The 25,073-nt window shown below is 52.4% G+C and overlaps 71 non-coding genes across 71 annotated transcripts; all 71 read right to left on the minus strand.

The window, feature by feature from the left end:
* Nucleotides 1–112: 112 nt before the first annotated feature.
* Nucleotides 113–231, minus strand: LOC126731539 (5S ribosomal RNA). The gene has a single exon (XR_007658784.1). It is a non-coding gene; the product is annotated as a 5S ribosomal RNA (ribosomal RNA).
* A 235-nt stretch (nucleotides 232–466) lies between these two features.
* LOC126732268 (5S ribosomal RNA) lies at nucleotides 467–585 on the minus strand. Its single transcript, XR_007659446.1, has one exon. It is a non-coding gene; the product is annotated as a 5S ribosomal RNA (ribosomal RNA).
* A 235-nt stretch (nucleotides 586–820) lies between these two features.
* Nucleotides 821–939, minus strand: LOC126731349 (5S ribosomal RNA). Its single transcript, XR_007658596.1, has one exon. It is a non-coding gene; the product is annotated as a 5S ribosomal RNA (ribosomal RNA).
* Nucleotides 940–1,176: 237 nt separating this feature from the next.
* On the minus strand, nucleotides 1,177–1,295 carry LOC126732280 (5S ribosomal RNA). Its single transcript, XR_007659457.1, has one exon. It is a non-coding gene; the product is annotated as a 5S ribosomal RNA (ribosomal RNA).
* A 235-nt stretch (nucleotides 1,296–1,530) lies between these two features.
* Nucleotides 1,531–1,649, minus strand: LOC126729216 (5S ribosomal RNA). Its single transcript, XR_007656547.1, has one exon. It is a non-coding gene; the product is annotated as a 5S ribosomal RNA (ribosomal RNA).
* A 236-nt stretch (nucleotides 1,650–1,885) lies between these two features.
* On the minus strand, nucleotides 1,886–2,004 carry LOC126731351 (5S ribosomal RNA). Its single transcript, XR_007658598.1, has one exon. It is a non-coding gene; the product is annotated as a 5S ribosomal RNA (ribosomal RNA).
* Nucleotides 2,005–2,239: 235 nt separating this feature from the next.
* LOC126729228 (5S ribosomal RNA) lies at nucleotides 2,240–2,358 on the minus strand. The gene has a single exon (XR_007656558.1). It is a non-coding gene; the product is annotated as a 5S ribosomal RNA (ribosomal RNA).
* Nucleotides 2,359–2,593: 235 nt separating this feature from the next.
* LOC126730650 (5S ribosomal RNA) lies at nucleotides 2,594–2,712 on the minus strand. Its single transcript, XR_007657914.1, has one exon. It is a non-coding gene; the product is annotated as a 5S ribosomal RNA (ribosomal RNA).
* Nucleotides 2,713–2,947: 235 nt separating this feature from the next.
* LOC126730626 (5S ribosomal RNA) lies at nucleotides 2,948–3,066 on the minus strand. The gene has a single exon (XR_007657892.1). It is a non-coding gene; the product is annotated as a 5S ribosomal RNA (ribosomal RNA).
* Nucleotides 3,067–3,302: 236 nt separating this feature from the next.
* On the minus strand, nucleotides 3,303–3,421 carry LOC126731728 (5S ribosomal RNA). Its single transcript, XR_007658970.1, has one exon. It is a non-coding gene; the product is annotated as a 5S ribosomal RNA (ribosomal RNA).
* A 235-nt stretch (nucleotides 3,422–3,656) lies between these two features.
* On the minus strand, nucleotides 3,657–3,775 carry LOC126731293 (5S ribosomal RNA). The gene has a single exon (XR_007658544.1). It is a non-coding gene; the product is annotated as a 5S ribosomal RNA (ribosomal RNA).
* Nucleotides 3,776–4,010: 235 nt separating this feature from the next.
* Nucleotides 4,011–4,129, minus strand: LOC126731620 (5S ribosomal RNA). Its single transcript, XR_007658864.1, has one exon. It is a non-coding gene; the product is annotated as a 5S ribosomal RNA (ribosomal RNA).
* Nucleotides 4,130–4,365: 236 nt separating this feature from the next.
* Nucleotides 4,366–4,484, minus strand: LOC126729240 (5S ribosomal RNA). Its single transcript, XR_007656570.1, has one exon. It is a non-coding gene; the product is annotated as a 5S ribosomal RNA (ribosomal RNA).
* A 235-nt stretch (nucleotides 4,485–4,719) lies between these two features.
* On the minus strand, nucleotides 4,720–4,838 carry LOC126729252 (5S ribosomal RNA). Its single transcript, XR_007656581.1, has one exon. It is a non-coding gene; the product is annotated as a 5S ribosomal RNA (ribosomal RNA).
* Nucleotides 4,839–5,073: 235 nt separating this feature from the next.
* Nucleotides 5,074–5,192, minus strand: LOC126731673 (5S ribosomal RNA). Its single transcript, XR_007658915.1, has one exon. It is a non-coding gene; the product is annotated as a 5S ribosomal RNA (ribosomal RNA).
* A 235-nt stretch (nucleotides 5,193–5,427) lies between these two features.
* Nucleotides 5,428–5,546, minus strand: LOC126729504 (5S ribosomal RNA). The gene has a single exon (XR_007656824.1). It is a non-coding gene; the product is annotated as a 5S ribosomal RNA (ribosomal RNA).
* Nucleotides 5,547–5,782: 236 nt separating this feature from the next.
* Nucleotides 5,783–5,901, minus strand: LOC126731427 (5S ribosomal RNA). The gene has a single exon (XR_007658674.1). It is a non-coding gene; the product is annotated as a 5S ribosomal RNA (ribosomal RNA).
* A 235-nt stretch (nucleotides 5,902–6,136) lies between these two features.
* Nucleotides 6,137–6,255, minus strand: LOC126729264 (5S ribosomal RNA). Its single transcript, XR_007656592.1, has one exon. It is a non-coding gene; the product is annotated as a 5S ribosomal RNA (ribosomal RNA).
* A 236-nt stretch (nucleotides 6,256–6,491) lies between these two features.
* Nucleotides 6,492–6,610, minus strand: LOC126731729 (5S ribosomal RNA). The gene has a single exon (XR_007658971.1). It is a non-coding gene; the product is annotated as a 5S ribosomal RNA (ribosomal RNA).
* A 235-nt stretch (nucleotides 6,611–6,845) lies between these two features.
* LOC126729277 (5S ribosomal RNA) lies at nucleotides 6,846–6,964 on the minus strand. Its single transcript, XR_007656604.1, has one exon. It is a non-coding gene; the product is annotated as a 5S ribosomal RNA (ribosomal RNA).
* Nucleotides 6,965–7,199: 235 nt separating this feature from the next.
* Nucleotides 7,200–7,318, minus strand: LOC126731622 (5S ribosomal RNA). Its single transcript, XR_007658866.1, has one exon. It is a non-coding gene; the product is annotated as a 5S ribosomal RNA (ribosomal RNA).
* Nucleotides 7,319–7,553: 235 nt separating this feature from the next.
* Nucleotides 7,554–7,672, minus strand: LOC126731301 (5S ribosomal RNA). Its single transcript, XR_007658552.1, has one exon. It is a non-coding gene; the product is annotated as a 5S ribosomal RNA (ribosomal RNA).
* Nucleotides 7,673–7,907: 235 nt separating this feature from the next.
* On the minus strand, nucleotides 7,908–8,026 carry LOC126729288 (5S ribosomal RNA). Its single transcript, XR_007656615.1, has one exon. It is a non-coding gene; the product is annotated as a 5S ribosomal RNA (ribosomal RNA).
* Nucleotides 8,027–8,262: 236 nt separating this feature from the next.
* Nucleotides 8,263–8,381, minus strand: LOC126730651 (5S ribosomal RNA). Its single transcript, XR_007657915.1, has one exon. It is a non-coding gene; the product is annotated as a 5S ribosomal RNA (ribosomal RNA).
* A 235-nt stretch (nucleotides 8,382–8,616) lies between these two features.
* Nucleotides 8,617–8,735, minus strand: LOC126729299 (5S ribosomal RNA). Its single transcript, XR_007656626.1, has one exon. It is a non-coding gene; the product is annotated as a 5S ribosomal RNA (ribosomal RNA).
* A 236-nt stretch (nucleotides 8,736–8,971) lies between these two features.
* Nucleotides 8,972–9,090, minus strand: LOC126731730 (5S ribosomal RNA). Its single transcript, XR_007658972.1, has one exon. It is a non-coding gene; the product is annotated as a 5S ribosomal RNA (ribosomal RNA).
* Nucleotides 9,091–9,325: 235 nt separating this feature from the next.
* Nucleotides 9,326–9,444, minus strand: LOC126729310 (5S ribosomal RNA). Its single transcript, XR_007656637.1, has one exon. It is a non-coding gene; the product is annotated as a 5S ribosomal RNA (ribosomal RNA).
* A 235-nt stretch (nucleotides 9,445–9,679) lies between these two features.
* On the minus strand, nucleotides 9,680–9,798 carry LOC126731623 (5S ribosomal RNA). The gene has a single exon (XR_007658867.1). It is a non-coding gene; the product is annotated as a 5S ribosomal RNA (ribosomal RNA).
* Nucleotides 9,799–10,034: 236 nt separating this feature from the next.
* On the minus strand, nucleotides 10,035–10,153 carry LOC126729321 (5S ribosomal RNA). Its single transcript, XR_007656648.1, has one exon. It is a non-coding gene; the product is annotated as a 5S ribosomal RNA (ribosomal RNA).
* A 235-nt stretch (nucleotides 10,154–10,388) lies between these two features.
* Nucleotides 10,389–10,507, minus strand: LOC126730791 (5S ribosomal RNA). Its single transcript, XR_007658055.1, has one exon. It is a non-coding gene; the product is annotated as a 5S ribosomal RNA (ribosomal RNA).
* Nucleotides 10,508–10,742: 235 nt separating this feature from the next.
* On the minus strand, nucleotides 10,743–10,861 carry LOC126731352 (5S ribosomal RNA). The gene has a single exon (XR_007658599.1). It is a non-coding gene; the product is annotated as a 5S ribosomal RNA (ribosomal RNA).
* A 235-nt stretch (nucleotides 10,862–11,096) lies between these two features.
* LOC126729333 (5S ribosomal RNA) lies at nucleotides 11,097–11,215 on the minus strand. The gene has a single exon (XR_007656659.1). It is a non-coding gene; the product is annotated as a 5S ribosomal RNA (ribosomal RNA).
* Nucleotides 11,216–11,450: 235 nt separating this feature from the next.
* LOC126730652 (5S ribosomal RNA) lies at nucleotides 11,451–11,569 on the minus strand. The gene has a single exon (XR_007657916.1). It is a non-coding gene; the product is annotated as a 5S ribosomal RNA (ribosomal RNA).
* Nucleotides 11,570–11,804: 235 nt separating this feature from the next.
* On the minus strand, nucleotides 11,805–11,923 carry LOC126729344 (5S ribosomal RNA). The gene has a single exon (XR_007656670.1). It is a non-coding gene; the product is annotated as a 5S ribosomal RNA (ribosomal RNA).
* A 236-nt stretch (nucleotides 11,924–12,159) lies between these two features.
* On the minus strand, nucleotides 12,160–12,278 carry LOC126731731 (5S ribosomal RNA). Its single transcript, XR_007658973.1, has one exon. It is a non-coding gene; the product is annotated as a 5S ribosomal RNA (ribosomal RNA).
* Nucleotides 12,279–12,513: 235 nt separating this feature from the next.
* On the minus strand, nucleotides 12,514–12,632 carry LOC126730709 (5S ribosomal RNA). Its single transcript, XR_007657971.1, has one exon. It is a non-coding gene; the product is annotated as a 5S ribosomal RNA (ribosomal RNA).
* Nucleotides 12,633–12,867: 235 nt separating this feature from the next.
* Nucleotides 12,868–12,986, minus strand: LOC126729356 (5S ribosomal RNA). Its single transcript, XR_007656681.1, has one exon. It is a non-coding gene; the product is annotated as a 5S ribosomal RNA (ribosomal RNA).
* A 236-nt stretch (nucleotides 12,987–13,222) lies between these two features.
* Nucleotides 13,223–13,341, minus strand: LOC126730653 (5S ribosomal RNA). Its single transcript, XR_007657917.1, has one exon. It is a non-coding gene; the product is annotated as a 5S ribosomal RNA (ribosomal RNA).
* Nucleotides 13,342–13,576: 235 nt separating this feature from the next.
* LOC126729367 (5S ribosomal RNA) lies at nucleotides 13,577–13,695 on the minus strand. The gene has a single exon (XR_007656692.1). It is a non-coding gene; the product is annotated as a 5S ribosomal RNA (ribosomal RNA).
* A 236-nt stretch (nucleotides 13,696–13,931) lies between these two features.
* LOC126731732 (5S ribosomal RNA) lies at nucleotides 13,932–14,050 on the minus strand. Its single transcript, XR_007658974.1, has one exon. It is a non-coding gene; the product is annotated as a 5S ribosomal RNA (ribosomal RNA).
* Nucleotides 14,051–14,286: 236 nt separating this feature from the next.
* Nucleotides 14,287–14,405, minus strand: LOC126729379 (5S ribosomal RNA). The gene has a single exon (XR_007656703.1). It is a non-coding gene; the product is annotated as a 5S ribosomal RNA (ribosomal RNA).
* A 235-nt stretch (nucleotides 14,406–14,640) lies between these two features.
* Nucleotides 14,641–14,759, minus strand: LOC126731353 (5S ribosomal RNA). Its single transcript, XR_007658600.1, has one exon. It is a non-coding gene; the product is annotated as a 5S ribosomal RNA (ribosomal RNA).
* A 236-nt stretch (nucleotides 14,760–14,995) lies between these two features.
* LOC126729392 (5S ribosomal RNA) lies at nucleotides 14,996–15,114 on the minus strand. The gene has a single exon (XR_007656715.1). It is a non-coding gene; the product is annotated as a 5S ribosomal RNA (ribosomal RNA).
* Nucleotides 15,115–15,349: 235 nt separating this feature from the next.
* On the minus strand, nucleotides 15,350–15,468 carry LOC126729404 (5S ribosomal RNA). The gene has a single exon (XR_007656726.1). It is a non-coding gene; the product is annotated as a 5S ribosomal RNA (ribosomal RNA).
* Nucleotides 15,469–15,703: 235 nt separating this feature from the next.
* LOC126731354 (5S ribosomal RNA) lies at nucleotides 15,704–15,822 on the minus strand. Its single transcript, XR_007658601.1, has one exon. It is a non-coding gene; the product is annotated as a 5S ribosomal RNA (ribosomal RNA).
* A 235-nt stretch (nucleotides 15,823–16,057) lies between these two features.
* LOC126729415 (5S ribosomal RNA) lies at nucleotides 16,058–16,176 on the minus strand. Its single transcript, XR_007656739.1, has one exon. It is a non-coding gene; the product is annotated as a 5S ribosomal RNA (ribosomal RNA).
* A 235-nt stretch (nucleotides 16,177–16,411) lies between these two features.
* On the minus strand, nucleotides 16,412–16,529 carry LOC126731784 (5S ribosomal RNA). The gene has a single exon (XR_007659024.1). It is a non-coding gene; the product is annotated as a 5S ribosomal RNA (ribosomal RNA).
* Nucleotides 16,530–16,764: 235 nt separating this feature from the next.
* On the minus strand, nucleotides 16,765–16,883 carry LOC126729426 (5S ribosomal RNA). Its single transcript, XR_007656752.1, has one exon. It is a non-coding gene; the product is annotated as a 5S ribosomal RNA (ribosomal RNA).
* Nucleotides 16,884–17,119: 236 nt separating this feature from the next.
* LOC126731733 (5S ribosomal RNA) lies at nucleotides 17,120–17,238 on the minus strand. The gene has a single exon (XR_007658975.1). It is a non-coding gene; the product is annotated as a 5S ribosomal RNA (ribosomal RNA).
* A 235-nt stretch (nucleotides 17,239–17,473) lies between these two features.
* LOC126729439 (5S ribosomal RNA) lies at nucleotides 17,474–17,592 on the minus strand. The gene has a single exon (XR_007656763.1). It is a non-coding gene; the product is annotated as a 5S ribosomal RNA (ribosomal RNA).
* Nucleotides 17,593–17,827: 235 nt separating this feature from the next.
* On the minus strand, nucleotides 17,828–17,946 carry LOC126731355 (5S ribosomal RNA). The gene has a single exon (XR_007658602.1). It is a non-coding gene; the product is annotated as a 5S ribosomal RNA (ribosomal RNA).
* Nucleotides 17,947–18,182: 236 nt separating this feature from the next.
* LOC126729451 (5S ribosomal RNA) lies at nucleotides 18,183–18,301 on the minus strand. The gene has a single exon (XR_007656774.1). It is a non-coding gene; the product is annotated as a 5S ribosomal RNA (ribosomal RNA).
* A 235-nt stretch (nucleotides 18,302–18,536) lies between these two features.
* LOC126729463 (5S ribosomal RNA) lies at nucleotides 18,537–18,655 on the minus strand. The gene has a single exon (XR_007656785.1). It is a non-coding gene; the product is annotated as a 5S ribosomal RNA (ribosomal RNA).
* Nucleotides 18,656–18,890: 235 nt separating this feature from the next.
* On the minus strand, nucleotides 18,891–19,009 carry LOC126731356 (5S ribosomal RNA). Its single transcript, XR_007658603.1, has one exon. It is a non-coding gene; the product is annotated as a 5S ribosomal RNA (ribosomal RNA).
* A 235-nt stretch (nucleotides 19,010–19,244) lies between these two features.
* On the minus strand, nucleotides 19,245–19,363 carry LOC126729474 (5S ribosomal RNA). Its single transcript, XR_007656796.1, has one exon. It is a non-coding gene; the product is annotated as a 5S ribosomal RNA (ribosomal RNA).
* Nucleotides 19,364–19,598: 235 nt separating this feature from the next.
* Nucleotides 19,599–19,717, minus strand: LOC126730654 (5S ribosomal RNA). Its single transcript, XR_007657918.1, has one exon. It is a non-coding gene; the product is annotated as a 5S ribosomal RNA (ribosomal RNA).
* Nucleotides 19,718–19,952: 235 nt separating this feature from the next.
* LOC126729486 (5S ribosomal RNA) lies at nucleotides 19,953–20,071 on the minus strand. The gene has a single exon (XR_007656807.1). It is a non-coding gene; the product is annotated as a 5S ribosomal RNA (ribosomal RNA).
* A 236-nt stretch (nucleotides 20,072–20,307) lies between these two features.
* LOC126731734 (5S ribosomal RNA) lies at nucleotides 20,308–20,426 on the minus strand. Its single transcript, XR_007658976.1, has one exon. It is a non-coding gene; the product is annotated as a 5S ribosomal RNA (ribosomal RNA).
* A 235-nt stretch (nucleotides 20,427–20,661) lies between these two features.
* On the minus strand, nucleotides 20,662–20,780 carry LOC126729498 (5S ribosomal RNA). The gene has a single exon (XR_007656818.1). It is a non-coding gene; the product is annotated as a 5S ribosomal RNA (ribosomal RNA).
* A 235-nt stretch (nucleotides 20,781–21,015) lies between these two features.
* On the minus strand, nucleotides 21,016–21,134 carry LOC126731625 (5S ribosomal RNA). Its single transcript, XR_007658868.1, has one exon. It is a non-coding gene; the product is annotated as a 5S ribosomal RNA (ribosomal RNA).
* A 235-nt stretch (nucleotides 21,135–21,369) lies between these two features.
* On the minus strand, nucleotides 21,370–21,488 carry LOC126731357 (5S ribosomal RNA). The gene has a single exon (XR_007658604.1). It is a non-coding gene; the product is annotated as a 5S ribosomal RNA (ribosomal RNA).
* Nucleotides 21,489–21,723: 235 nt separating this feature from the next.
* Nucleotides 21,724–21,842, minus strand: LOC126729510 (5S ribosomal RNA). Its single transcript, XR_007656830.1, has one exon. It is a non-coding gene; the product is annotated as a 5S ribosomal RNA (ribosomal RNA).
* A 236-nt stretch (nucleotides 21,843–22,078) lies between these two features.
* LOC126730596 (5S ribosomal RNA) lies at nucleotides 22,079–22,197 on the minus strand. The gene has a single exon (XR_007657864.1). It is a non-coding gene; the product is annotated as a 5S ribosomal RNA (ribosomal RNA).
* A 235-nt stretch (nucleotides 22,198–22,432) lies between these two features.
* On the minus strand, nucleotides 22,433–22,551 carry LOC126729522 (5S ribosomal RNA). Its single transcript, XR_007656841.1, has one exon. It is a non-coding gene; the product is annotated as a 5S ribosomal RNA (ribosomal RNA).
* A 236-nt stretch (nucleotides 22,552–22,787) lies between these two features.
* Nucleotides 22,788–22,906, minus strand: LOC126731815 (5S ribosomal RNA). Its single transcript, XR_007659053.1, has one exon. It is a non-coding gene; the product is annotated as a 5S ribosomal RNA (ribosomal RNA).
* A 235-nt stretch (nucleotides 22,907–23,141) lies between these two features.
* Nucleotides 23,142–23,260, minus strand: LOC126729533 (5S ribosomal RNA). The gene has a single exon (XR_007656852.1). It is a non-coding gene; the product is annotated as a 5S ribosomal RNA (ribosomal RNA).
* Nucleotides 23,261–23,495: 235 nt separating this feature from the next.
* LOC126731358 (5S ribosomal RNA) lies at nucleotides 23,496–23,614 on the minus strand. The gene has a single exon (XR_007658605.1). It is a non-coding gene; the product is annotated as a 5S ribosomal RNA (ribosomal RNA).
* Nucleotides 23,615–23,850: 236 nt separating this feature from the next.
* Nucleotides 23,851–23,969, minus strand: LOC126729544 (5S ribosomal RNA). The gene has a single exon (XR_007656863.1). It is a non-coding gene; the product is annotated as a 5S ribosomal RNA (ribosomal RNA).
* A 235-nt stretch (nucleotides 23,970–24,204) lies between these two features.
* Nucleotides 24,205–24,323, minus strand: LOC126729556 (5S ribosomal RNA). The gene has a single exon (XR_007656874.1). It is a non-coding gene; the product is annotated as a 5S ribosomal RNA (ribosomal RNA).
* Nucleotides 24,324–24,558: 235 nt separating this feature from the next.
* Nucleotides 24,559–24,677, minus strand: LOC126731359 (5S ribosomal RNA). Its single transcript, XR_007658606.1, has one exon. It is a non-coding gene; the product is annotated as a 5S ribosomal RNA (ribosomal RNA).
* A 235-nt stretch (nucleotides 24,678–24,912) lies between these two features.
* Nucleotides 24,913–25,031, minus strand: LOC126729568 (5S ribosomal RNA). The gene has a single exon (XR_007656885.1). It is a non-coding gene; the product is annotated as a 5S ribosomal RNA (ribosomal RNA).
* Nucleotides 25,032–25,073: the final 42 nt, after the last annotated feature.

Raw genomic sequence — 25,073 nt, forward strand, 5'->3', positions numbered from 1 at the left:
TCAGCGGCTCGTATTTTTGACCTGGGGCAGACTAAGCCTACGAAGCGAGCGTGCTGGACCGCCGTAAACGGTAAGCCCGGCGACAAAAAAAAAAAATCCGAAGAAAAAGAGACGGGTGCAACACGAGGACTTCCCAGGAGGTCACCCATCCTAGTACTACTCTCGCCCAAACACGCTTAACAGCGGAGTTCTGATGGGATCCGGTGCATTAGTGTTGGTATGATCGCACCCATCAGCATAAGCGCGTTAAATCCTTATAAAGGATCCGAATGCAGCGATGCACTCTAACACCAGGGAGCTGCAGCCCGAGGGCATTTCCAGATCGCCGCCACCAAATTAGCACCCAAAACGAGTTCAGCGGCTCGTATTTTTGGCCTGGGGCAGACTAAGCCTACGAAGCGAGCGTGCTGGACCGCCGTAAACGGTAAGCCCGGCTACAAAAAAAAAAAATCCGAAGAAAAAGAGAGGGGTGCAACACGAGGACTTCCCAGGAGGTCACCCATCCTAGTACTACTCTCGCCCAAACACGCTTAACTGCGGAGTTCTGATGGGATCCGGTGCATTAGTGTTGGTATGATCGCACCCATCAGCATAAGCGCGTTAAATCCTTATAAAGGATCCGAATGCAGCGATGCACTCTAACAACAGGGAGCTGCAGCCCGAGGGCATTTCCAGATCGCCGCCACCAAATTAGCACCCAAAACGAGTTCAGCGGCTCGTATTTTTGGTCTGGGGCAGACTAAGCCTACGAAGCGAGCGTGCTGGACCGCCGTAAACGGTAAGCCCGGCGACAAAAAAAAAAAATCCGAAGAAAAAGAGAGCGGTGCAACACGAGGACTTCCCAGGAGGTCACCCATCCTAGTACTACTCTCGCCCAAACACGCTTAACTGCGGAGTTCTGATGGGATCCGGTGCATTAGTGTTGGTATGATCGCACCCATCAGCATAAGCGCGTTAAATCCTTATAAAGGATCCGAATGCAGCGATGCACTCTAACACCAGGGAGTTGCAGCCCGAGGGCATTTCCAGATCGCCGCCACCAAATTAGCACCCAAAACGAGATCAGCGGCTCGTATTTTTGGCCTGGGGCAGACTAAGCCTACGAAGCGAGCGTGCTGGACCGCCGTAAACGGTAAGCCCGGCGACAAAAAAAAAAAAAATCCGAAGAAAAAGAGAGGGGTGCAACACGAGGACTTCCCAGGAGGTCACCCATCCTAGTACTACTCTCGCCCAAACACGCTTAACTGCGGAGTTCTGATGGGATCCGGTGCATTAGTGTTGGTATGATCGCACCCATCAGCATAAGCGCGTTAAATCCTTATAAAGGATCCGAATGCAGCGATGCACTCTAACACCAGGGAGTTGCAGCCCGAGGGCATTTCCAGATCGCCGCCACCAAATTAGCACCCAAAACGAGATCAGCGGCTCGTATTTTTGGCCTGGGGCAGACTAAGCCTACGAAGCGAGCGTGCTGGACTGCCGTAAACGGTAAGCCCGGCGACAAAAAAAAAAAATCCGAAGAAAAAGAGAGGGGTGCAACACGAGGACTTCCCAGGAGGTCACCCATCCTAGTACTACTCTCGCCCAAACACGCTTAACTGCGGAGTTCTGATGGGATCCGGTGCATTAGTGTTGGTATGATCGCACCCATCAGCATAAGCGCGTTAAATCCTTATAAAGGATCCGAATGCAGCGATGCACTCTAACACCAGGGAGCTGCAGCCCGAGGGCATTTCCAGATCGCCGCCACCAAATTAGCACCCAAAACGAGTTCAGCGGCTCGTATTTTTGGCCTGGGGCAGACTAAGCCTACGAAGCGAGCATGCTGGACCGCCGTAAACGGTAAGCCCGGCGACAAAAAAAAAAAAATCCGAAGAAAAAGAGAGCGGTGCAACACGAGGACTTCCCAGGAGGTCACCCATCCTAGTACTACTCTCGCCCAAACACGCTTAACTGCGGAGTTCTGATGGGATCCGGTGCATTAGTGTTGGTATGATCGCACCCATCAGCATAAGCGCGTTAAATCCTTATAAAGGATCCGAATGCAGCGATGCACTCTAACACCAGGGAGCTGCAGCCCGAGGGCATTTCCAGATCGCCGCCACCAAATTATCACCCAAAACGAGATCAGCGGCTCTTATTTTTGGCCTGGGGCAGACTAAGCCTACGAAGCGAGCGTGCTCGACCGTCGTAAACGGTAAGCCCGGCGACAAAAAAAAAAAATCCGAAGAAAAAGAGAGGGGTGCAACACGAGGACTTCCCAGGAGGTCACCCATCCTAGTACTACTCTCGCCCAAACACGCTTAACTGCGGAGTTCTGATGGGATCCGGTGCATTAGTGTTGGTATGATCGCACCCATCAGCATAAGCGCGTTAAATCCTTATAAAGGATCCGAATGCAGCGATGCACTCTAACACCAGGGAGTTGCAGCCCGAGGGCATTTCCAGATCGCCGCCACCAAATTAGCACCCAAAACGAGATCAGCGGCTCGTATTTTTGGCCTGGGGCAGACTAAGCCTATGAAGCGAGCGTGCTGGACCGCCGTAAACGGTAAGCCCGGCGACAAAAAAAAAAAATCCGAAGAAAAAGAGAGGGGTGCAACACGAGGACTTCCCAGGAGGTCACCCATCCTAGTACTACTCTCGCCCAAACACGTTTAACTGCGGAGTTCTGATGGGATCCGGTGCATTAGTGTTGGTATGATCGCACCCATCAGCATAAGCGCGTTAAATCCTTATAAAGGATCCGAATGCAGCGATGCACTCTAACACCAGGGAGCTGCAGCCCGAGGGCATTTCCAGATCGCCGCCACCAAATTAGCACCCAAAACGAGATCAGCGGCTCGTATTTTTGGCCTGGGGCAGACTAAGCCTACGAAGCGAGCGTGCTGGACCGCCGTAAACGGTAAGCCCGGCGACAAAAAAAAAAAATCCGAAGAAAAAGAGAGGGGTGCAACACGAGGACTTCCCAGGAGGTCACCCATCCTAGTACTACTCTCGCCCAAACACGCTTAACTGCGGAGTTCTGATGGGATCCGGTGCATGAGTGTTGGTATGATCGCACCCATCAGCATAAGCGCGTTAAATCCTTATAAAGGATCCGAATTCAGCGATGCACTCTAACACCAGGGAGCTGCAGCCCGAGGGCATTTCCAGATCGCCGCCACCAAATTAGCACCCAAAACGAGATCAGCGGCTCGTATTTTTGGCCTGGGGCAGACTAAGCCTACGAAGCGAGCGTGCTGGACCGCCGTAAACGGTAAGCCCGGCGACAAAAAAAAAAAAATCCGAAGAAAAAGAGAGGGGTGCAACACGAGGACTTCCCAGGAGGTCACCCATCCTAGTACTACTCTCGCCCAAACGCGCTTAACTGCGGAGTTCTGATGGGATCCGATGCATTTGTGTTGGTATGATCGCACCCATCAGCATAAGCGCGTTAAATCCTTATAAAGGATCCGAATGCAGCGATGCACTCTAACACCAGGGAGCTGCAGCCCGAGGGCATTTCCAGATCGCCGCCACCAAATTAGCACCCAAAACGAGATCAGCGGCTCGTATTTTTGGCCTGGGGCAGACTAGGCCTACGAAGAGAGCGTGCTGGACCGCCGTAAACGGTAAGCCCGGCGACAAAAAAAAAAAATCCGAAGAAAAAGAGAGGGCTGCAACACGAGGACTTCCCAGGAGGTCACCCATCCTAGTACTACTCTCGCCCAAACACGCTTAACTGCGGAGTTCTGATGGGATCCGGTGCATTAGTGTTGGTATGATCGCACCCATCAGCATAAGCGCGTTAAATCCTTATAAAGGATCCGAATGCAGCGATGCACTCTAACACCAGGGAGCTGCAGCCCGAGGGCATTACCAGATCGCCGCCACCAAATTAGCACCCAAAACGAGTTCAGCGGCTCGTATTTTTGGCCTGGGGCAGACTAAGCCTACGAAGCGAGCGTGCTGGACCGCCGTAAACGGTAAGCCCGGCGACAAAAAAAAAAAATCCGAAGAAAAAGAGAGCGGTGCAACACGAGGACTTCCCAGGAGGTCACCCATCCTAGTACTACTCTCGCCCACACACGCTTAACTGCGGAGTTCTGATGGGATCCGGTGCATTAGTGTTGGTATGATCGCACCCATCAGCATAAGCGCGTTAAATCCTTATAAAGGATCCGAATGCAGCGATGCACTCTAACACCAGGGAGCTGCAGCCCGAGGGCATTTCCAGATCGCCGCCACCAAATTAGCACCCAAAACGAGTTCAGCGGCTCGTATTTTTGGCCTGGGGCAGACTAAGCCTACGAAGCGAGCGTGCTGGACCGCCGTAAACGGTAAGCCCGGTGACAAAAAAAAAAAAATCCGAAGAAAAAGAGAGGGGTGCAACACGAGGACTTCCCAGGAGGTCACCCATCCTAGTACTACTCTCGCCCAAACACGCTTAACTGCGGAGTTCTGATGGGATCCGGTGCATTAGTGTTGGTATGATCGCACCCATCAGCATAAGCGCGTTAAATCCTTATAAAGGATCCGAATGCAGCGATGCACTCTAACACCAGGGAGTTGCAGCCCGAGGGCATTTCCAGATCGCCGCCACCAAATTAGCACCCAAAACGAGATCAGCGGCTCGTATTTTTGGCCTGGGGCAAACTAAGCCTACGAAGCGAGCGTGCTGGACTGCCGTAAACGGTAAGCCCGGCGACAAAAAAAAAAAATCCGAAGAAAAAGAGAGGGGTGCAACACGAGGACTTCCCAGGAGGTCACCCATCCTAGTACTACTCTCGCCCAAACACGCTTAACTGCGGAGTTCTGATGGGATCCGGTGCATTAGTGTTGGTATGATCGCACCCATCAGCATAAGCGCGTTAAATCCTTATAAAGGATCCGAATGCAGCGATGCACTCTAACACCAGGGAGCTGCAGCCCGAGGGCATTTCCAGATCGCCGCCACCAAATTAGCACCCAAAACGAGTTCAGCGGCTCGTATTTTTTGCCTGGGGCAGACTAAGCCTACGAAGCGAGCGTGCTGGACCGCCGTAAACGGTAAGCCCGGCGACAAAAAAAAAAAATCCGAAGAAAAAGAGAGCGGTGCACCACGAGGACTTCCCAGGAGGTCACCCATCCTAGTACTACTCTCGCCCAAACACGCTTAACTGCGGAGTTCTGATGGGATCCGGTGCATTAGTGTTGGTATGATCGCACCCATCAGCATAAGCGCGTTAAATCCTTATAAAGGATCCGAATGCAGCGATGCACTCTAACACCAGGGAGCTGCAGCCCGAGGGCATTTCCAGATCGCCGCCACCAAATTATCACCCAAAACGAGATCAGCGGCTCTTATTTTTGGCCTGGGGCAGACTAAGCCTACGAAGCGAGCGTGCTGGACCGTCGTAAACAGTAAGCCCGGCGACAAAAAAAAAAAATCCGAAGAAAAAGAGAGGGGTGCAACACGTGGACTTCCCAGGAGGTCACCCATCCTAGTACTACTCTCGCCCAAACACGCTTAACTGCGGAGTTCTGATGGGATCCGGTGCATTAGTGTTGGTATGATCGCACCCATCAGCATAAGCGCGTTAAATCCTTATAAAGGATCCGAATGCAGCGATGCACTCTAACACCAAGGAGTTGCAGCCCGAGGGCATTTCCAGATCGCCGCCACCAAATTAGCACCCAAAACGAGATCAGCGGCTCGTATTTTTGGCCTGGGGCAGACTAAGCCTATGAAGCGAGCGTGCTGGACCGCCGTAAACGGTAAGCCCGGCGACAAAAAAAAAAAAATCCGAAGAAAAAGAGAGGGGTGCAACACGAGGACTTCCCAGGAGGTCACCCATCCTAGTACTACTCTCGCCCAAACACGTTTAACTGTGGAGTTCTGATGGGATCCGGTGCATTAGTGTTGGTATGATCGCACCCATCAGCATAAGCGCGTTAAATCCTTATAAAGGATCCGAATGCAGCGATGCACTCTAACACCAGGGAGCTGCAGCCCGAGGGCATTTCCAGATCGCCGCCACCAAATTAGCACCCAAAACGAGATCAGCGGCTCGTATTTTTGGCCTGGGGCAGACTAAGCCTACGAAGCGAGCGTGCTGGACCGCCGTAAACGGTAAGCCCGGCGACAAAAAAAAAAAATCCGAAGAAAAAGAGAGGGGTGCAACACGAGGACTTCCCAGGAGGTCACCCATCCTAGTACTACTCTCGCCCAAACACGCTTAACTGCGGAGTTCTGATGGGATCCGGTGCATTAGTGTTGGTATGATCGCACCCATCAGCATAAGCGCGTTAAATCCTTATAAAGGATCCGAATTCAGCGATGCACTCTAACACCAGGGAGCTGCAGCCCGAGGGCATTTCCAGATCGCCGCCACCAAATCAGCACCCAAAACGAGATCAGCGGCTCGTATTTTTGGCCTGGGGCAGACTAAGCCTACGAAGCGAGCGTGCTGGACCGCCGTAAACGGTAAGCCCGGCGACAAAAAAAAAAAAATCCGAAGAAAAAGAGAGGGGTGCAACACGAGGACTTCCCAGGAGGTCACCCATCCTAGTACTACTCTCGCCCAAACGCGCTTAACTGCGGAGTTCTGATGGGATCCGATGCATTTGTGTTGGTATGATCGCACCCATCAGCATAAGCGCGTTAAATCCTTATAAAGGATCCGAATGCAGCGATGCACTCTAACACCAGGGAGCTGCAGCCCGAGGGCATTTCCAGATCGCCGCCACCAAATCAGCACCCAAAACGAGATCAGCGGCTCGTATTTTTGGCCTGGGGCAGACTAAGCCTACGAAGCGAGCGTGCTGGACCGCCGTAAACGGTAAGCCCGGCGACAAAAAAAAAAAATCCGAAGAAAAAGAGAGGGGTGCAACACGAGGACTTCCCAGGAGGTCACCCATCCTAGTACTACTCTCGCCCAAACACGCTTAACTGCGGAGTTCTGATGGGATCCGGTGCATTAGTGTTGGTATGATCGCACCCATCAGCATAAGCGCGTTAAATCCTTATAAAGGATCCGAATGCAGCGATGCACTCTAACACCAGGGAGCTGCAGCCCGAGGGCATTACCAGATCGCCGCCACCAAATTAGCACCCAAAACGAGTTCAGCGGCTCGTATTTTTGGCCTGGGGCAGACTAAGCCTATGAAGCGAGCGTGCTGGACCGCCGTAAACGGTAAGCCCGGCGACAAAAAAAAAAAATCCGAAGAAAAAGAGAGCGGTGCAACACGAGGACTTCCCAGGAGGTCACCCATCCTAGTACTACTCTCGCCCACACACGCTTAACTGCGGAGTTCTGATGGGATCCGGTGCATTAGTGTTGGTATGATCGCACCCATCAGCATAAGCGCGTTAAATCCTTATAAAGGATCCGAATGCAGCGATGCACTCTAACACCAGGGAGCTGCAGCCCGAGGGCATTTCCAGATCGCCGCCACCAAATTAGCACCCAAAACGAGTTCAGCGGCTCGTATTTTTGGCCTGGGGCAGACTAAGCCTACGAAGCGAGCGTGCTGGACCGCCGTAAACGGTAAGCCCGGCGACAAAAAAAAAAAATCCGAAGAAAAAGAGAGTGGTGCAACACGAGGACTTCCCAGGAGGTCACCCATCCTAGTACTACTCTCGCCCAAACACGCTTAACTGCGGAGTTCTGATGGGATCCGGTGCATTAGTGTTGGTATGATCGCACCCATCAGCATAGGCGCGTTAAATCCTTATAAAGGATCCGAATGCAGCGATGCACTCTAACACCAGGGAGCTGCAGCCCGAGGGCATTTCCAGATCGCCGTCACCAAATTATCACCCAAAACGAGATCAGCGGCTCTTATTTTTGGCCTGGGGCAGACTAAGCCTACGAAGCGAGCGTGCTGGACCGTCGTAAACGGTAAGCCCGGCGACAAAAAAAAAAAATCCGAAGAAAAAGAGAGGGGTGCAACACGAGGACTTCCCAGGAGGTCACCCATCCTAGTACTACTCTCGCCCAAACACGCTTAACTGCGGAGTTCTGATGGGATCCGGTGCATTAGTGTTGGTATGATCGCACCCATCAGCATAAGCGCGTTAAATCCTTATAAAGGATCCGAATGCAGCGATGCACTCTAACACCAGGGAGTTGCAGCCCGAGGGCATTTCCAGATCGCCGCCACCAAATTAGCACCCAAAACGAGATCAGCGGCTCGTATTTTTGGCCTGGGGCAGGCTAAGCCTATGAAGCGAGCGTGCTGGACCGCCGTAAACGGTAAGCCCGGCGACAAAAAAAAAAAAATCCGAAGAAAAAGAGAGGGGTGCAACACGAGGACTTCCCAGGAGGTCACCCATCCTAGTACTACTCTCGCCCAAACACGTTTAACTGCGGAGTTCTGATGGGATCCGGTGCATTAGTGTTGGTATGATCGCACCCATCAGCATAAGCGCGTTAAATCCTTATAAAGGATCCGAATGCAGCGATGCACTCTAACACCAGGGAGCTGCAGCCCGAGGGCATTTCCAGATCGCCGCCACCAAATTAGCACCCAAAACGAGATCAGCGGCTCGTATTTTTGGCCTGGGCCAGACTAAGCCTACGAAGCGAGCGTGCTGGACCGCCGTAAACGGTAAGCCCGGCGACAAAAAAAAAAAATCCGAAGAAAAAGAGAGGGGTGCAACACGAGGACTTCCCAGGAGGTCACCCATCCTAGTACTACTCTCGCCCAAACACGCTTAACTGCGGAGTTCTGATGGGATCCGGTGCATTAGTGTTGGTATGATCGCACCCATCAGCATAAGCGCGTTAAATCCTTATAAAGGATCCGAATTCAGCGATGCACACTAACACCAGGGAGCTGCAGCCCGAGGGCATTTCCAGATCGCCGCCACCAAATTAGCACCCAAAACGAGATCAGCGGCTCGTATTTTTGGCCTGGGGCAGACTAAGCCTACGAAGCGAGCGTGCTGGACCGCCGTAAACGGTAAGCCCGGCGACAAAAAAAAAAAAATCCGAAGAAAAAGAGAGGGGTGCAACACGAGGACTTCCCAGGAGGTCACCCATCCTAGTACTACTCTCGCCCAAACGCGCTTAACTGCGGAGTTCTGATGGGATCCGATGCATTTGTGTTGGTATGATCGCACCCATCAGCATAAGCGCGTTAAATCCTTATAAAGGATCCGAATGCAGCGATGCACTCTAACACCAGGGAGCTGCAGCCCGAGGGCATTTCCAGATCGCCGCCACCAAATTAGCACCCAAAACGAGATCAGCGGCTCGTATTTTTGGCCTGGGGCAGACTAAGCCTACGAAGCGAGCGTGCTGGACCGCCGTAAACGGTAAGCCCGGCGACAAAAAAAAAAAATCCGAAGAAAAAGAGAGGGGTGCAACACGAGGACTTCCCAGGAGGTCACCCATCCTAGTACTACTCTCGCCCAAACACGCTTAACTGCGGAGTTCTGATGGGATCCGGTGCATTAGTGTTGGTATGATCGCACCCATCAGCATAAGCGCGTTAAATCCTTATAAAGGATCCGAATGCAGCGATGCACTCTAACACCAGGGAGCTGCAGCCCGAGGGCATTTCCAGATCGCCGCCACCAAATTAGCACCCAAAACGAGTTCAGCGGCTCGTATTTTTGGCCTGGGGCAGACTAAGCCTACGAAGCGAGCGTGCTGAACCGCCGTAAACGGTAAGCCCGGCGACAAAAAAAAAAAATCCGAAGAAAAAGAGAGCGGTGCAACACGAGGACTTCCCAGGAGGTCACCCATCCTAGTACTACTCTCGCCCACACACGCTTAACTGCGGAGTTCTGATGGGATCCGGTGCATTAGTGTTGGTATGATCGCACCCATCAGCATAAGCGCGTTAAATCCTTATAAAGGATCCGAATGCAGCGATGCACTCTAACACCAGGGAGTTGCAGCCCGAGGGCATTTCCAGATCGCCGCCACCAAATTAGCACCCAAAACGAGATCAGCGGCTCGTATTTTTGGCCTGGGGCAGACTAAGCCTACGAAGCGAGCGTGCTGGACCGCCGTAAACGGTAAGCCCGGCGACAAAAAAAAAAAAATCCGAAGAAAAAGAGAGGGGTGCAACACGAGGACTTCCCAGGAGGTCACCCATCCTAGTACTACTCTCGCCCAAACACGCTTAACTGCGGAGTTCTGATGGGATCCGGTGCATTAGTGTTGGTATGATCGCACCCATCAGCATAAGCGCGTTAAATCCTTATAAAGGATCCGAATGCAGCGATGCACTCTAACACCAGGGAGTTGCAGCCCGAGGGCATTTCCAGATCGCCGCCACCAAATTAGCACCCAAAACGAGATCAGCGGCTCGTATTTTTGGCCTGGGGCAGACTAAGCCTACGAAGCGAGCGTGCTGGACTGCCGTAAACGGTAAGCCCGGCGACAAAAAAAAAAAATCCGAAGAAAAAGAGAGGGGTGCAACACGAGGACTTCCCAGGAGGTCACCCATCCTAGTACAACTCTCGCCCAAACACGCTTAACTGCGGAGTTCTGATGGGATCCGGTGCATTAGTGTTGGTATGATCGCACCCATCAGCATAAGCGCGTTAAATCCTTATAAAGGATCCGAATGCAGCGATGCACTCTAACACCAGGGAGCTGCAGCCCGAGGGCATTTCCAGATCGCCGCCACCAAATTAGCACCCAAAACGAGTTCAGCGGCTCGTATTTTTGGCCTGGGGCAGACTAAGCCTACGAAGCGAGCGTGCTGGACCGCCGTAAACGGTAAGCCCGGCGACAAAAAAAAAAAATCCGAAGAAAAAGAGAGCGGTGCAACACGAGGACTTCCCAGGAGGTCACCCATCCTAGTACTACTCTCGCCCAAACACGCTTAACTGCGGAGTTCTGATGGGATCCGGTGCATTAGTGTTGGTATGATCGCACCCATCAGCATAAGCGCGTTAAATCCTTATAAAGGATCCGAACGCAGCGATGCACTCTAACACCAGGGAGCTGCAGCCCGAGGGCATTTCCAGATCGCCGCCACCAAATTATCACCCAAAACGAGATCAGCGGCTCTTATTTTTGGCCTGGGGCAGACTAAGCCTACGAAGCGAGCGTGCTGGACCGTCGTAAACGGTAAGCCCGGCGACAAAAAAAAAAAATCCGAAGAAAAAGAGAGGGGTGCAACACGAGGACTTCCCAGGAGGTCACCCATCCTAGTACTACTCTCGCCCAAACACGCTTAACTGCGGAGTTCTGATGGGATCCGGTGCATTAGTGTTGGTATGATCGCACCCATCAGCATAAGCGCGTTAAATCCTTATAAAGGATCCGAATGCAGCGATGCACTCTAACACCAGGGAGTTGCAGCCCGAGGGCATTTCCAGATCGCCGCCACCAAATTAGCACCCAAAACGAGATCAGCGGCTCGTATTTTTGGCCTGGGGCAGACTAAGCCTATGAAGCGAGCGTGCTGGACCGCCGTAAACGGTAAGCCCGGCGACAAAAAAAAAAAATCCGAAGAAAAAGAGAGGGGTGCAACACGAGGACTTCCCAGGAGGTCACCCATCCTAGTACTACTCTCGCCCAAACACGTTTAACTGCGGAGTTCTGATGGGATCCGGTGCATTAGTGTTGGTATGATCGCACCCATCAGCATAAGCGCGTTAAATCCTTATAAAGGATCCGAATGCAGCGATGCACTCTAACACCAGGGAGCTGCAGCCCGAGGGCATTTCCAGATCGCCGCCACCAAATTAGCACCCAAAACGAGATCAGCGGCTCGTATTTTTGGCCTGGGGCAGACTAAGCCTACGAAGCGAGCGTGCTGGACCGCCGTAAACGGTAAGCCCGGCGACAAAAAAAAAAAATCCGAAGAAAAAGAGAGGGGTGCAACACGAGGACTTCCCAGGAGGTCACCCATCCTAGTACTACTCTCGCCCAAACACGCTTAACTGCGGAGTTCTGATGGGATCCGGTGCATTAGTGTTGGTATGATCGCACCCATCAGCATAAGCGCGTTAAATCCTTATAAAGGATCCGAATTCAGCGATGCACTCTAACACCAGGGAGCTGCAGCCCGAGGGCATTTCCAGATCGCCGCCACCAAATTAGCACCCAAAACGAGATCAGCGGCTCGTATTTTTGGCCTGGGGCAGACTAAGCCTACGAAGCGAGCGTGCTGGACCGCCGTAAACGGTAAGCCCGGCGACAAAAAAAAAAAAATCCGAAGAAAAAGAGAGGGGTGCAACACGAGGACTTCCCAGGAGGTCACCCATCCTAGTACTACTCTCGCCCAAACGCGCTTAACTGCGGAGTTCTGATGGGATCCGATGCATTTGTGTTGGTATGATCGCACCCATCAGCATAAGCGCGTTAAATCCTTATAAAGGATCCGAATGCAGCGATGCACTCTAACACCAGGGAGCTGCAGCCCGAGGGCATTTCCAGATCGCCGCCACCAAATCAGCACCCAAAACGAGATCAGCGGCTCGTATTTTTGGCCTGGGGCAGACTAAGCCAACGAAGCGAGCGTGCTGGACCGCCGTAAACGGTAAGCCCGGCGACAAAAAAAAAAAATCCGAAGAAAAAGAGAGGGGTGCAACACGAGGACTTCCCAGGAGGTCACCCATCCTAGTACTACTCTCGCCCAAACACGCTTAACTGCGGAGTTCCGATGGGATCCGGTGCATTAGTGTTGGTATGATCGCACCCATCAGCATAGGCGCGTTAAATCCTTATAAAGGATCCGAATGCAGCGATGCACTCTAACACCAGGGAGCTGCAGCCCGAGGGCATTTCCAGATCGCCGCCACCAAATTATCACCCAAAACGAGATCAGCGGCTCTTATTTTTGGCCTGGGGCAGACTAAGCCTACGAAGCGAGCGTGCTGGACCGTCGTAAACGGTAAGCCCGGCGACAAAAAAAAAAAATCCGAAGAAAAAGAGAGGGGTGCAACACGAGGACTTCCCAGGAGGTCACCCATCCTAGTACTACTCTCGCCCAAACACGCTTAACTGCGGAGTTCTGATGGGATCCGGTGCATTAGTGTTGGTATGATCGCACCCATCAGCATAAGCGCGTTAAATCCTTATAAAGGATCCGAATGCAGCGATGCACTCTAACACCAGGGAGTTGCAGCCCGAGGGCATTTCCAGATCGCCGCCACCAAATTAGCACCCAAAACGAGATCAGCGGCTCGTATTTTTGGCCTGGGGCAGGCTAAGCCTATGAAGCGAGCGTGCTGGACCGCCGTAAACGGTAAGCCCGGCGACAAAAAAAAAAAAATCCGAAGAAAAAGAGAGGGGTGCAACACGAGGACTTCCCAGGAGGTCACCCATCCTAGTACTACTCTCGCCCAAACACGTTTAACTGCGGAGTTCTGATGGGATCCGGTGCATTAGTGTTGGTATGATCGCACCCATCAGCATAAGCGCGTTAAATCCTTATAAAGGATCCGAATGCAGCGATGCACTCTAACACCAGGGAGCTGCAGCCCGAGGGCATTTCCAGATCGCCGCCACCAAATTAGCACCCAAAACGAGATCAGCGGCTCGTATTTTTGGCCTGGGGCAGACTAAGCCTACGAAGCGAGCGTGCTGGACCGCCGTAAACGGTAAGCCCGGCGACAAAAAAAAAAAATCCGAAGAAAAAGAGAGGGGTGCAACACGAGGACTTCCCAGGAGGTCACCCATCCTAGTACTACTCTCGCCCAAACACGCTTAACTGCGGAGTTCTGATGGGATCCGGTGCATTAGTGTTGGTATGATCGCACCCATCAGCATAAGCGCGTTAAATCCTTATAAAGGATCCGAATTCAGCGATGCACTCTAACACCAGGGAGCTGCAGCCCGAGGGCATTTCCAGATCGCCGCCACCAAATTAGCACCCAAAACGAGATCAGCGGCTCGTATTTTTGGCCTGGGGCAGACTAAGCCTACGAAGCGAGCGTGCTGGACCGCCGTAAACGGTAAGCCCGGCGACAAAAAAAAAAAAATCCGAAGAAAAAGAGAGGGGTGCAACACGAGGACTTCCCAGGAGGTCACCCATCCTAGTACTACTCTCGCCCAAACGCGCTTAACTGCGGAGTTCTGATGGGATCCGATGCATTTGTGTTGGTATGATCGCACCCATCAGCATAAGCGCGTTAAATCCTTATAAAGGATCCGAATGCAGCGATGCACTCTAACACCAGGGAGCTGCAGCCCGAGGGCATTTCCAGATCGCCGCCACCAAATTAGCACCCAAAACGAGATCAGCGGCTCGTATTTTTGGCCTGGGGCAGACTAAGCCTACGAAGCGAGCGTGCTGGACCGCCGTAAACGGTAAGCCCGGCGACAAAAAAAAAAAAATCCGAAGAAAAAGAGAGGGGTGCAACACGAGGACTTCCCAGGAGGTCACCCATCCTAGTACTACTCTCGCCCAAACACGCTTAACTGCGGAGTTCTGATGGGATCCGGTGCATTAGTGTTGGTATGATCGCACCCATCAGCATAAGCGCGTTAAATCCTTATAAAGGATCCGAATGCAGCGATGCACTCTAACACCAGGGAGCTGCAGCCCGAGGGCATTTCCAGATCGCCGCCACCAAATTAGCACCCAAAACGAGTTCAGCGGCTCGTATTTTTGGCCTGGGGCAGACTAAGCCTACGAAGCGAGCGTGCTGAACCGCCGTAAACGGTAAGCCCGGCGACAAAAAAAAAAAATCCGAAGAAAAAGAGAGCGGTGCAACACGAGGACTTCCCAGGAGGTCACCCATCCTAGTACTACTCTCGCCCAAACACGCTTAACTGCGGAGTTCTGATGGGATCCGGTGCATTAGTGTTGGTATGATCGCACCCATCAGCATAAGCGCGTTAAATCCTTATAAAGGATCCGAATGCAGCGATGCACTCTAACACCAGGGAGTTGCAGCCCGAGGGCATTTCCAGATCGCCGCCACCAAATTAGCACCCAAAACGAGATCAGCGGCTCGTATTTTTGGCCTGGGGCAGACTAAGCCTACGAAGCGAGCGTGCTGGACCGCCGTAAACGGTAAGCCCGGCGACAAAAAAAAAAAAATCCGAAGAAAAAGAGAGGGGTGCAACACGAGGACTTCCCAGGAGGTCACCCATCCTAGTACTACTCTCGCCCAAACACGCTTAACTGCGGAGTTCTGATGGGATCCGGTGCATTAGTGTTGGTATGATCGCACCCATCAGCATAAGCGCTTTAAATCCTTATAAAGGATCCGAATGCAGCGATGCACTCTAACACCAGGGAGTTGCAGCCCGAGGGCATTTCCAGATCGCCGCCACCAAATTAGCACCCAAAACGAGATCAGCGGCTCGTATTTTTGGCCTGGGGCAGACTAAGCCTACGAAGCGAGCGTGCTGGACTGCCGTAAACGGTAAGCCCGGCGACAAAAAAAAAAAATCCGAAGAAAAAGAGAGGGGTGCAACACGAGGACTTCCCAGGAGGTCACCCATCCTAGTACTACTCTCGCCCAAACACGCTTAACTGCGGAGTTCTGATGGGATCCGGTGCATTAGTGTTGGTATGATCGCACCCATCAGCATAAGCGCGTTAAATCCTTATAAAGGATCCGAATGCAGCGATGCACTCTAACACCAGGGAGCTGCAGCCCGAGGGCATTTCCAGATCGCCGCCACCAAATTAGCACCCAAAACGAGTTCAGCGGCTCGTATTTTTGGCCTGGGGCAGACTAAGCCTACGAAGCGAGCGTGCTGGACCGCCGTAAACGGTAAGCCCGGCGACAAAAAAAAAAAATCCGAAGAAAAAGAGAGCGGTGCAACACGAGGACTTCCCAGGAGGTCACCCATCCTAGTACTACTCTCGCCCAAACACGCTTAACTGCGGAGTTCTGATGGGATCCGGTGCATTAGTGTTGGTATGATCGCACCCATCAGCATAAGCGCGTTAAATCCTTATAAAGGATCCGAATGCAGCGATGCACTCTAACACCAGGGAGCTGCAGCCCGAGGGCATTTCCAGATCGCCGCCACCAAATTATCACCCAAAACGAGATCAGCGGCTCTTATTTTTGGCCTGGGGCAGACTAAGCCTACGAAGCGAGCGTGCTGGACCGTCGTAAACGGTAAGCCCGGCGACAAAAAAAAAAAATCCGAAGAAAAAGAGAGGGGTGCAACACGAGGACTTCCCAGGAGGTCACCCATCCTAGTACTACTCTCGCCCAAACACGCTTAACTGCGGAGTTCTGATGGGATCCGGTGCATTAGTGTTGGTATGATCGCACCCATCAGCATAAGCGCGTTAAATCCTTATAAAGGATCCGAATGCAGCGATGCACTCTAACACCAGGGAGTTGCAGCCCGAGGGCATTTCCAGATCGCCGCCACCAAATTAGCACCCAAAACGAGATCAGCGGCTCGTATTTTTGGCCTGGGGCAGACTAAGCCTATGAAGCGAGCGTGCTGGACCGCCGTAAACGGTAAGCCCGGCGACAAAAAAAAAAAATCCGAAGAAAAAGAGAGGGGTGCAACACGAGGACTTCCAGGAGGTCACCCATCCTAGTACTACTCTCGCCCAAACACGTTTAACTGCGGAGTTCTGATGGGATCCGGTGCAATAGTGTTGGTATGATCGCACCCATCAGCATAAGCGCGTTAAATCCTTATAAAGGATCCGAATGCAGCGATGCACTCTAACACCAGGGAGCTGCAGCCCGAGGGCATTTCCAGATCGCCGCCACCAAATTAGCACCCAAAACGAGATCAGCGGCTCGTATTTTTGGCCTGGGGCAGACTAAGCCTACGAAGCGAGCGTGCTGGACCGCCGTAAACGGTAAGCCCGGCGACAAAAAAAAAAAATCCGAAGAAAAAGAGAGGGGTGCAACACGAGGACTTCCCAGGAGGTCACCCATCCTAGTACTACTCTCGCCCAAACACGCTTAACTGCGGAGTTCTGATGGGATCCGGTGCATTAGTGTTGGTATGATCGCACCCATCAGCATAAGCGCGTTAAATCCTTATAAAGGATCCGAATTCAGCGATGCACTCTAACACCAGGGAGCTGCAGCCCGAGGGCATTTCCAGATCGCCGCCACCAAATTAGCACCCAAAACGAGATCAGCGGCTCGTATTTTTGGCCTGGGGCAGACTAAGCCTACGAAGCGAGCGTGCTGGACCGCCGTAAACGGTAAGCCCGGCGACAAAAAAAAAAAAATCCGAAGAAAAAGAGAGGGGTGCAACACGAGGACTTCCCAGGAGGTCACCCATCCTAGTACTACTCTCGCCCAAACGCGCTTAACTGCGGAGTTCTGATGGGATCCGATGCATTTGTGTTGGTATGATCGCACCCATCAGCATAAGCGCGTTAAATCCTTATAAAGGATCCGAATGCAGCGATGCACTCTAACACCAGGGAGCTGCAGCCCGAGGGCATTTCCAGATCGCCGCCACCAAATTAGCACCCAAAACGAGATCAGCGGCTCGTATTTTTGGCCTGGGGCAGACTAAGCCTACGAAGCGAGCGTGCTGGAGCGCCGTAAACGGTAAGCCCGGCGACAAAAAAAAAAAATCCGAAGAAAAAGAGAGGGGTGCAACACGAGGACTTCCCAGGAGGTCACCCATCCTAGTACTACTCTCGCCCAAACACGCTTAACTGCGGAGTTCTGATGGGATCCGGTGCATTAGTGTTGGTATGATCGCACCCATCAGCATAAGCGCGTTAAATCCTTATAAAGGATCCGAATGCAGCGATGCACTCTAACACCAGGGAGCTGCAGCCCGAGGGCATTTCCAGATCGCCGCCACCAAATTAGCACCCAAAACGAGTTCAGCGGCTCGTATTTTTGGCCTGGGGCAGACTAAGCCTACGAAGCGAGCGTGCTGAACCGCCGTAAACGGTAAGCCCGGCGACAAAAAAAAAAAATCCGAAGAAAAAGAGAGCGGTGCAACACGAGGACTTCCCAGGAGGTCACCCATCCTAGTACTACTCTCGCCCAAACACGCTTAACTGCGGAGTTCTGATGGGATCCGGTGCATTAGTGTTGGTATGATCGCACCCATCAGCATAAGCGCGTTAAATCCTTATAAAGGATCCGAATGCAGCGATGCACTCTAACACCAGGGAGTTGCAGCCCGAGGGCATTTCCAGATCGCCGCCACCAAATTAGCACCCAAAACGAGATCAGCGGCTCGTATTTTTGGCCTGGGGCAGACTAAGCCTACGAAGCGAGCGTGCTGGACCGCCGTAAACGGTAAGCCCGGCGAAAAAAAAAAAAAAATCCGAAGAAAAAGAGAGGGGTGCAACACGAGGACTTCCCAGGAGGTCACCCATCCTAGTACTACTCTCGCCCAAACACGCTTAACTGCGGAGTTCTGATGGGATCCGGTGCATTAGTGTTGGTATGATCGCACCCATCAGCATAAGCGCGTTAAATCCTTATAAAGGATCCGAATGCAGCGATGCACTCTAACACCAGGGAGTTGCAGCCCGAGGGCATTTCCAGATCGCCGCCACCAAATTAGCACCCAAAACGAGATCAGCGGCTCGTATTTTTGGCCTGGGGCAGACTAAGCCTACGAAGCGAGCGTGCTGGACTGCCGTAAACGGTAAGCCCGGCGACAAAAAAAAAAAATCCGAAGAAAAAGAGAGGGGTGCAACACGAGGACTTCCCAGGAGGTCACCCATCCTAGTACTACTCTCGCCCAAACACGCTTAACTGCGGAGTTCTGATGGGATCCGGTGCATTAGTGTTGGTATGATCGCACCCATCAGCATAAGCGCGTTAAATCCTTATAAAGGATCCGAATGCAGCGATGCACTCTAACACCAGGGAGCTGCAGCCCGAGGGCATTTCCAGATCGCCGCCACCAAATTAGCACCCAAAACGAGTTCAGCGGCTCGTATTTTTTCCCTGGGGCAGACTAAGCCTACGAAGCGAGCGTGCTGGACCGCCGTAAACGGTAAGCCCGGCGACAAAAAAAAAAAATCCGAAGAAAAAGAGAGCGGTGCAACACGAGGACTTCCCAGGAGGTCACCCATCCTAGTACTACTCTCGCCCAAACACGCTTAACTGCGGAGTTCTGATGGGATCCGGTGCATTAGTGTTGGTATGATCGCACCCATCAGCATAAGCGCGTTAAATCCTTATAAAGGATCCGAATGCAGCGATGCACTCTAACACCAGGGAGCTGCAGCCCGAGGGCATTTCCAGATCGCCGCCACCAAATTATCACCCAAAACGAGATCAGCGGCTCTTATTTTTGGCCTGGGGCAGACTAAGCCTACGAAGCGAGCGTGCTGGACCGTCGTAAACGGTAAGCCCGGCGACAAAAAAAAAAAATCCGAAGAAAAAGAGAGGGGTGCAACACGAGGACTTCCCAGGAGGTCACCCATCCTAGTACTACTCTCGCCCAAACACGCTTAACTGCGGAGTTCTGATGGGATCCGGTGCATTAGTGTTGGTATGATCGCACCCATCAGCATAAGCGCGTTAAATCCTTATAAAGGATCCGAATGCAGCGATGCACTCTAACACCAGGGAGTTGCAGCCCGAGGGCATTTCCAGATCGCCGCCACCAAATTAGCACCCAAAACGAGATCAGCGGCTCGTATTTTTGGCCTGGGGCAGACTAAGCCTACGAAGCGAGCGTGCTGGACCGCCGTAAACGGTAAGCCCGGCGACAAAAAAAAAAAATCCGAAGAAAAAGAGAGGGGTGCAACACGAGGACTTCCCAGGAGGTCACCCATCCTAGTACTACTCTCGCCCAAACACGTTTAACTGCGGAGTTCTGATGGGATCCGGTGCATTAGTGTTGGTATGATCGCACCCATCAGCATAAGCGCGTTAAATCCTTATAAAGGATCCGAATGCAGCGATGCACTCTAACACCAGGGAGCTGCAGCCCGAGGGCATTTCCAGATCGCCGCCACCAAATTAGCACCCAAAACGAGATCAGCGGCTCGTATTTTTGGCCTGGGGCAGACTAAGCCTACGAAGCGAGCGTGCTGGACCGCCGTAAACGGTAAGCCCGGCGACAAAAAAAAAAAATCCGAAGAAAAAGAGAGGGGTGCAACACGAGGACTTCCCAGGAGGTCACCCATCCTAGTACTACTCTCGCCCAAACACGCTTAACTGCGGAGTTCTGATGGGATCCGGTGCATTAGTGTTGGTATGATCGCACCCATCAGCATAAGCGCGTTAAATCCTTATAAAGGATCCGAATTCAGCGATGCACTCTAACACCAGGGAGCTGCAGCCCGAGGGGATTTCCAGATCGCCGCCACCAAATTAGCACCCAAAACGAGATCAGCGGCTCGTATTTTTGGCCTGGGGCAGACTAAGCCTACGAAGCGAGCGTGCTGGACCGCCGTAAACGGTAAGCCCGGCGACAAAAAAAAAAAAATCCGAAGAAAAAGAGAGGGGTGCAACACGAGGACTTCCCAGGAGGTCACCCATCCTAGTACTACTCTCGCCCAAACGCGCTTAACTGCGGAGTTCTGATGGGATCCGATGCATTTGTGTTGGTATGATCGCACCCATCAGCATAAGCGCGTTAAATCCTTATAAAGGATCCGAATGCAGCGATGCACTCTAACACCAGGGAGCTGCAGCCCGAGGGCATTTCCAGATCGCCGCCACCAAATTAGCACCCAAAACGAGATCAGCGGCTCGTATTTTTGGCCTGGGGCAGACTAAGCCTACGAAGCGAGCGTGCTGGACCGCCGTAAACGGTAAGCCCGGCGACAAAAAAAAAAAATCCGAAGAAAAAGAGAGGGGTGCAACACGAGGACTTCCCAGGAGGTCACCCATCCTAGTACTACTCTCGCCCAAACACGCTTAACTGCGGAGTTCTGATGGGATCCGGTGCATTAGTGTTGGTATGATCGCACCCATCAGCATAAGCGCGTTAAATCCTTATAAAGGATCCGAATGCAGCGATGCACTCTAACACCAGGGAGCTGCAGCCCGAGGGCATTACCAGATCGCCGCCACCAAATTAGCACCCAAAACGAGTTCAGCGGCTCGTATTTTTGGCCTGGGGCAGACTAAGCCTATGAAGCGAGCGTGCTGGACCGCCGTAAACGGTAAGCCCGGCGACAAAAAAAAAAAATCTGAAGAAAAAGAGAGCGGTGCAACACGAGGACTTCCCAGGAGGTCACCCATCCTAGTACTACTCTCGCCCACACACGCTTAACTGCGGAGTTCTGATGGGATCCGGTGCATTAGTGTTGGTATGATCGCACCCATCAGCATAAGCGCGTTAAATCCTTATAAAGGATCCGAATGCAGCGATGCACTCTAACACCAGGGAGCTGCAGCCCGAGGGCATTTCCAGATCGCCGCCACCAAATTAGCACCCAAAACGAGTTCAGCGGCTCGTATTTTTGGCCTGGGGCAGACTAAGCCTACGAAGCGAGCGTGCTGGACCGCCGTAAACGGTAAGCCCGGCGACAAAAAAAAAAAATCCGAAGAAAAAGAGAGCGGTGCAACACGAGGACTTCCCAGGAGGTCACCCATCCTAGTACTACTCTCGCCCAAACACGCTTAACTGCGGAGTTCTGATGGGATCCGGTGCATTAGTGTTGGTATGATCGCACCCATCAGCATAGGCGCGTTAAATCCTTATAAAGGATCCGAATGCAGCGATGCACTCTAACACCAGGGAGCTGCAGCCCGAGGGCATTTCCAGATCGCCGCCACCAAATTATCACCCAAAACGAGATCAGCGGCTCTTATTTTTGGCCTGGGGCAGACTAAGCCTACGAAGCGAGCGTGCTGGACCGTCGTAAACGGTAAGCCCGGCGACAAAAAAAAAAAATCCGAAGAAAAAGAGAGGGGTGCAACACGAGGACTTCCCAGGAGGTCACCCATCCTAGTACTACTCTCGCCCAAACACGCTTAACTGCGGAGTTCTGATGGGATCCGGTGCATTAGTGTTGGTATGATCGCACCCATCAGCATAAGCGCGTTAAATCCTTATAAAGGATCCGAATGCAGCGATGCACTCTAACACCAGGGAGTTGCAGCCCGAGGGCATTTCCAGATCGCCGCCACCAAATTAGCACCCAAAACGAGATCAGCGGCTCGTATTTTTGGCCTGGGGCAGGCTAAGCCTATGAAGCGAGCGTGCTGGACCGCCGTAAACGGTAAGCCCGGCGACAAAAAAAAAAAAATCCGAAGAAAAAGAGAGGGGTGCAACACGAGAACTTCCCAGGAGGTCACCCATCCTAGTACTACTCTCGCCCAAACACGTTTAACTGCGGAGTTCTGATGGGATCCGGTGCATTAGTGTTGGTATGATCGCACCCATCAGCATAAGCGCGTTAAATCCTTATAAAGGATCCGAATGCAGCGATGCACTCTAACACCAGGGAGCTGCAGCCCGAGGGCATTTCCAGATCGCCGCCACCAAATTAGCACCCAAAACGAGATCAGCGGCTCGTATTTTTGGCCTGGGGCAGACTAAGCCTACGAAGCGAGCGTGCTGGACCGCCGTAAACGGTAAGCCCGGCGACAAAAAAAAAAAATCCGAAGAAAAAGAGAGGGGTGCAACACGAGGACTTCCCAGGAGGTCACCCATCCTAGTACTACTCTCGCCCAAACACGCTTAACTGCGGAGTTCTGATGGGATCCGGTGCATTAGTGTTGGTATGATCGCACCCATCAGCATAAGCGCGTTAAATCCTTATAAAGGATCCGAATTCAGCGATGCACACTAACACCAGGGAGCTGCAGCCCGAGGGCATTTCCAGATCGCCGCCACCAAATTAGCACCCAAAACGAGATCAGCGGCTCGTATTTTTGGCCTGGGGCAGACTAAGCCTACGAAGCGAGCGTGCTGGACCGCCGTAAACGGTAAGCCCGGCGACAAAAAAAAAAAAATCCGAAGAAAAAGAGAGGGGTGCAACACGAGGACTTCCAAGGAGGTCACCCATCCTAGTACTACTCTCGCCCAAACGCGCTTAACTGCGGAGTTCTGATGGGATCCGATGCATTTGTGTTGGTATGATCGCACCCATCAGCATAAGCGCGTTAAATCCTTATAAAGGATCCGAATGCGGCGATGCACTCTAACACCAGGGAGCTGCAGCCCGAGGGCATTTCCAGATCGCCGCCACCAAATTAGCACCCAAAACGAGATCAGCGGCTCGTATTTTTGGCCTGGGGCAGACTAAGCCTACGAAGCGAGCGTGCTGGACCGCCGTAAACGGTAAGCCCGGCGACAAAAAAAAAAAATCCGAAGAAAAAGAGAGGGGTGCAACACGAGGACTTCCCAGGAGGTCACCCATCCTAGTACTACTCTCGCCCAAACACGCTTAACTGCGGAGTTCTGATGGGATCCGGTGCATTAGTGTTGGTATGATCGCACCCATCAGCATAAGCGCGTTAAATCCTTATAAAGGATCCGAATGCAGCGATGCACTCTAACACCAGGGAGCTGCAGCCCGAGGGCATTTCCAGATCGCCGCCACCAAATTAGCACCCAAAACGAGTTCAGCGGCTCGTATTTTTGGCCTGGGGCAGACTAAGCCTACGAAGCGAGCGTGCTGAACCGCCGTAAACGGTAAGCCCGGCGACAAAAAAAAAAAATCCGAAGAAAAAGAGAGCGGTGCAACACGAGGACTTCCCAGGAGGTCACCCATCCTAGTACTACTCTCGCCCAAACACGCTTAACTGCGGAGTTCTGATGGGATCCGGTGCATTAGTGTTGGTATGATCGCACCCATCAGCATAAGCGCGTTAAATCCTTATAAAGGATCCGAATGCAGCGATGCACTCTAACACCAGGGAGTTGCAGCCCGAGGGCATTTCCAGATCGCCGCCACCAAATTAGCACCCAAAACGAGATCAGCGGCTCGTATTTTTGGCCTGGGGCAGACTAAGCCTACGAAGCGAGCGTGCTGGACCGCCGTAAACGGTAAGCCCGGCGACAAAAAAAAAAAAATCCGAAGAAAAAGAGAGGGGTGCAACACGAGGACTTCCCAGGAGGTCACCCATCCTAGTACTACTCTCGCCCAAACACGCTTAACTGCGGAGTTCTGATGGGATCCGGTGCATTAGTGTTGGTATGATCGCACCCATCAGCATAAGCGCGTTAAATCCTTATAAAGGATCCGAATGCAGCGATGCACTCTAACACCAGGGAGTTGCAGCCCGAGGGCATTTCCAGATCGCCGCCACCAAATTAGCACCCAAAACGAGATCAGCGGCTCGTATTTTTGGCCTGGGGCAGACTAAGCCTACGAAGCGAGCGTGCTGGACTGCCGTAAACGGTAAGCCCGGCGACAAAAAAAAAAAATCCGAAGAAAAAGAGAGGGGTGCAACACGAGGACTTCCCAGGAGGTCACCCATCCTAGTACTACTCTCGCCCAAACACGCTTAACTGCGGAGTTCTGATGGGATCCGGTGCATTAGTGTTGGTATGATCGCACCCATCAGCATAAGCGCGTTAAATCCTTATAAAGGATCCGAATGCAGCGATGCACTCTAACACCAGGGAGCTGCAGCCCGAGGGCATTTCCAGATCGCCGCCACCAAATTAGCACCCAAAACGAGTTCAGCGGCTCGTATTTTTGGCCTGGGGCAGACTAAGCCTACGAAGCGAGCGTGCTGGACCGCCGTAAACGGTAAGCCCGGCGACAAAAAAAAAAAATCCGAAGAAAAAGAGAGCGGTGCAACACGAGGACTTCCCAGGAGGTCACCCATCCTAGTACTACTCTCGCCCAAACACGCTTAACTGCGGAGTTCTGATGGGATCCGGTGCATTAGTGTTGGTATGATCGCACCCATCAGCATAAGCGCGTTAAATCCTTATAAAGGATCCGAACGCAGCGATGCACTCTAACACCAGGGAGCTGCAGCCCGAGGGCATTTCCAGATCGCCGCCACCAAATTATCACCCAAAACGAGATCAGCGGCTCTTATTTTTGGCCTGGGGCAGACTAAGCCTACGAAGCGAGCGTGCTGGACCGTCGTAAACGGTAAGCCCGGCGACAAAAAAAAAAAATCCGAAGAAAAAGAGAGGGGTGCAACACGAGGACTTCCCAGGAGGTCACCCATCCTAGTACTACTCTCGCCCAAACACGCTTAACTGCGGAGTTCTGATGGGATCCGGTGCATTAGTGTTGGTATGATCGCACCCATCAGCATAAGCGCGTTAAATCCTTATAAAGGATCCGAATGC

This window comes from Quercus robur, chromosome 5, assembly GCF_932294415.1.
Source record: "Quercus robur chromosome 5, dhQueRobu3.1, whole genome shotgun sequence".
NCBI classification, from domain to species: Eukaryota; Viridiplantae; Streptophyta; class Magnoliopsida; order Fagales; family Fagaceae; genus Quercus; species Quercus robur.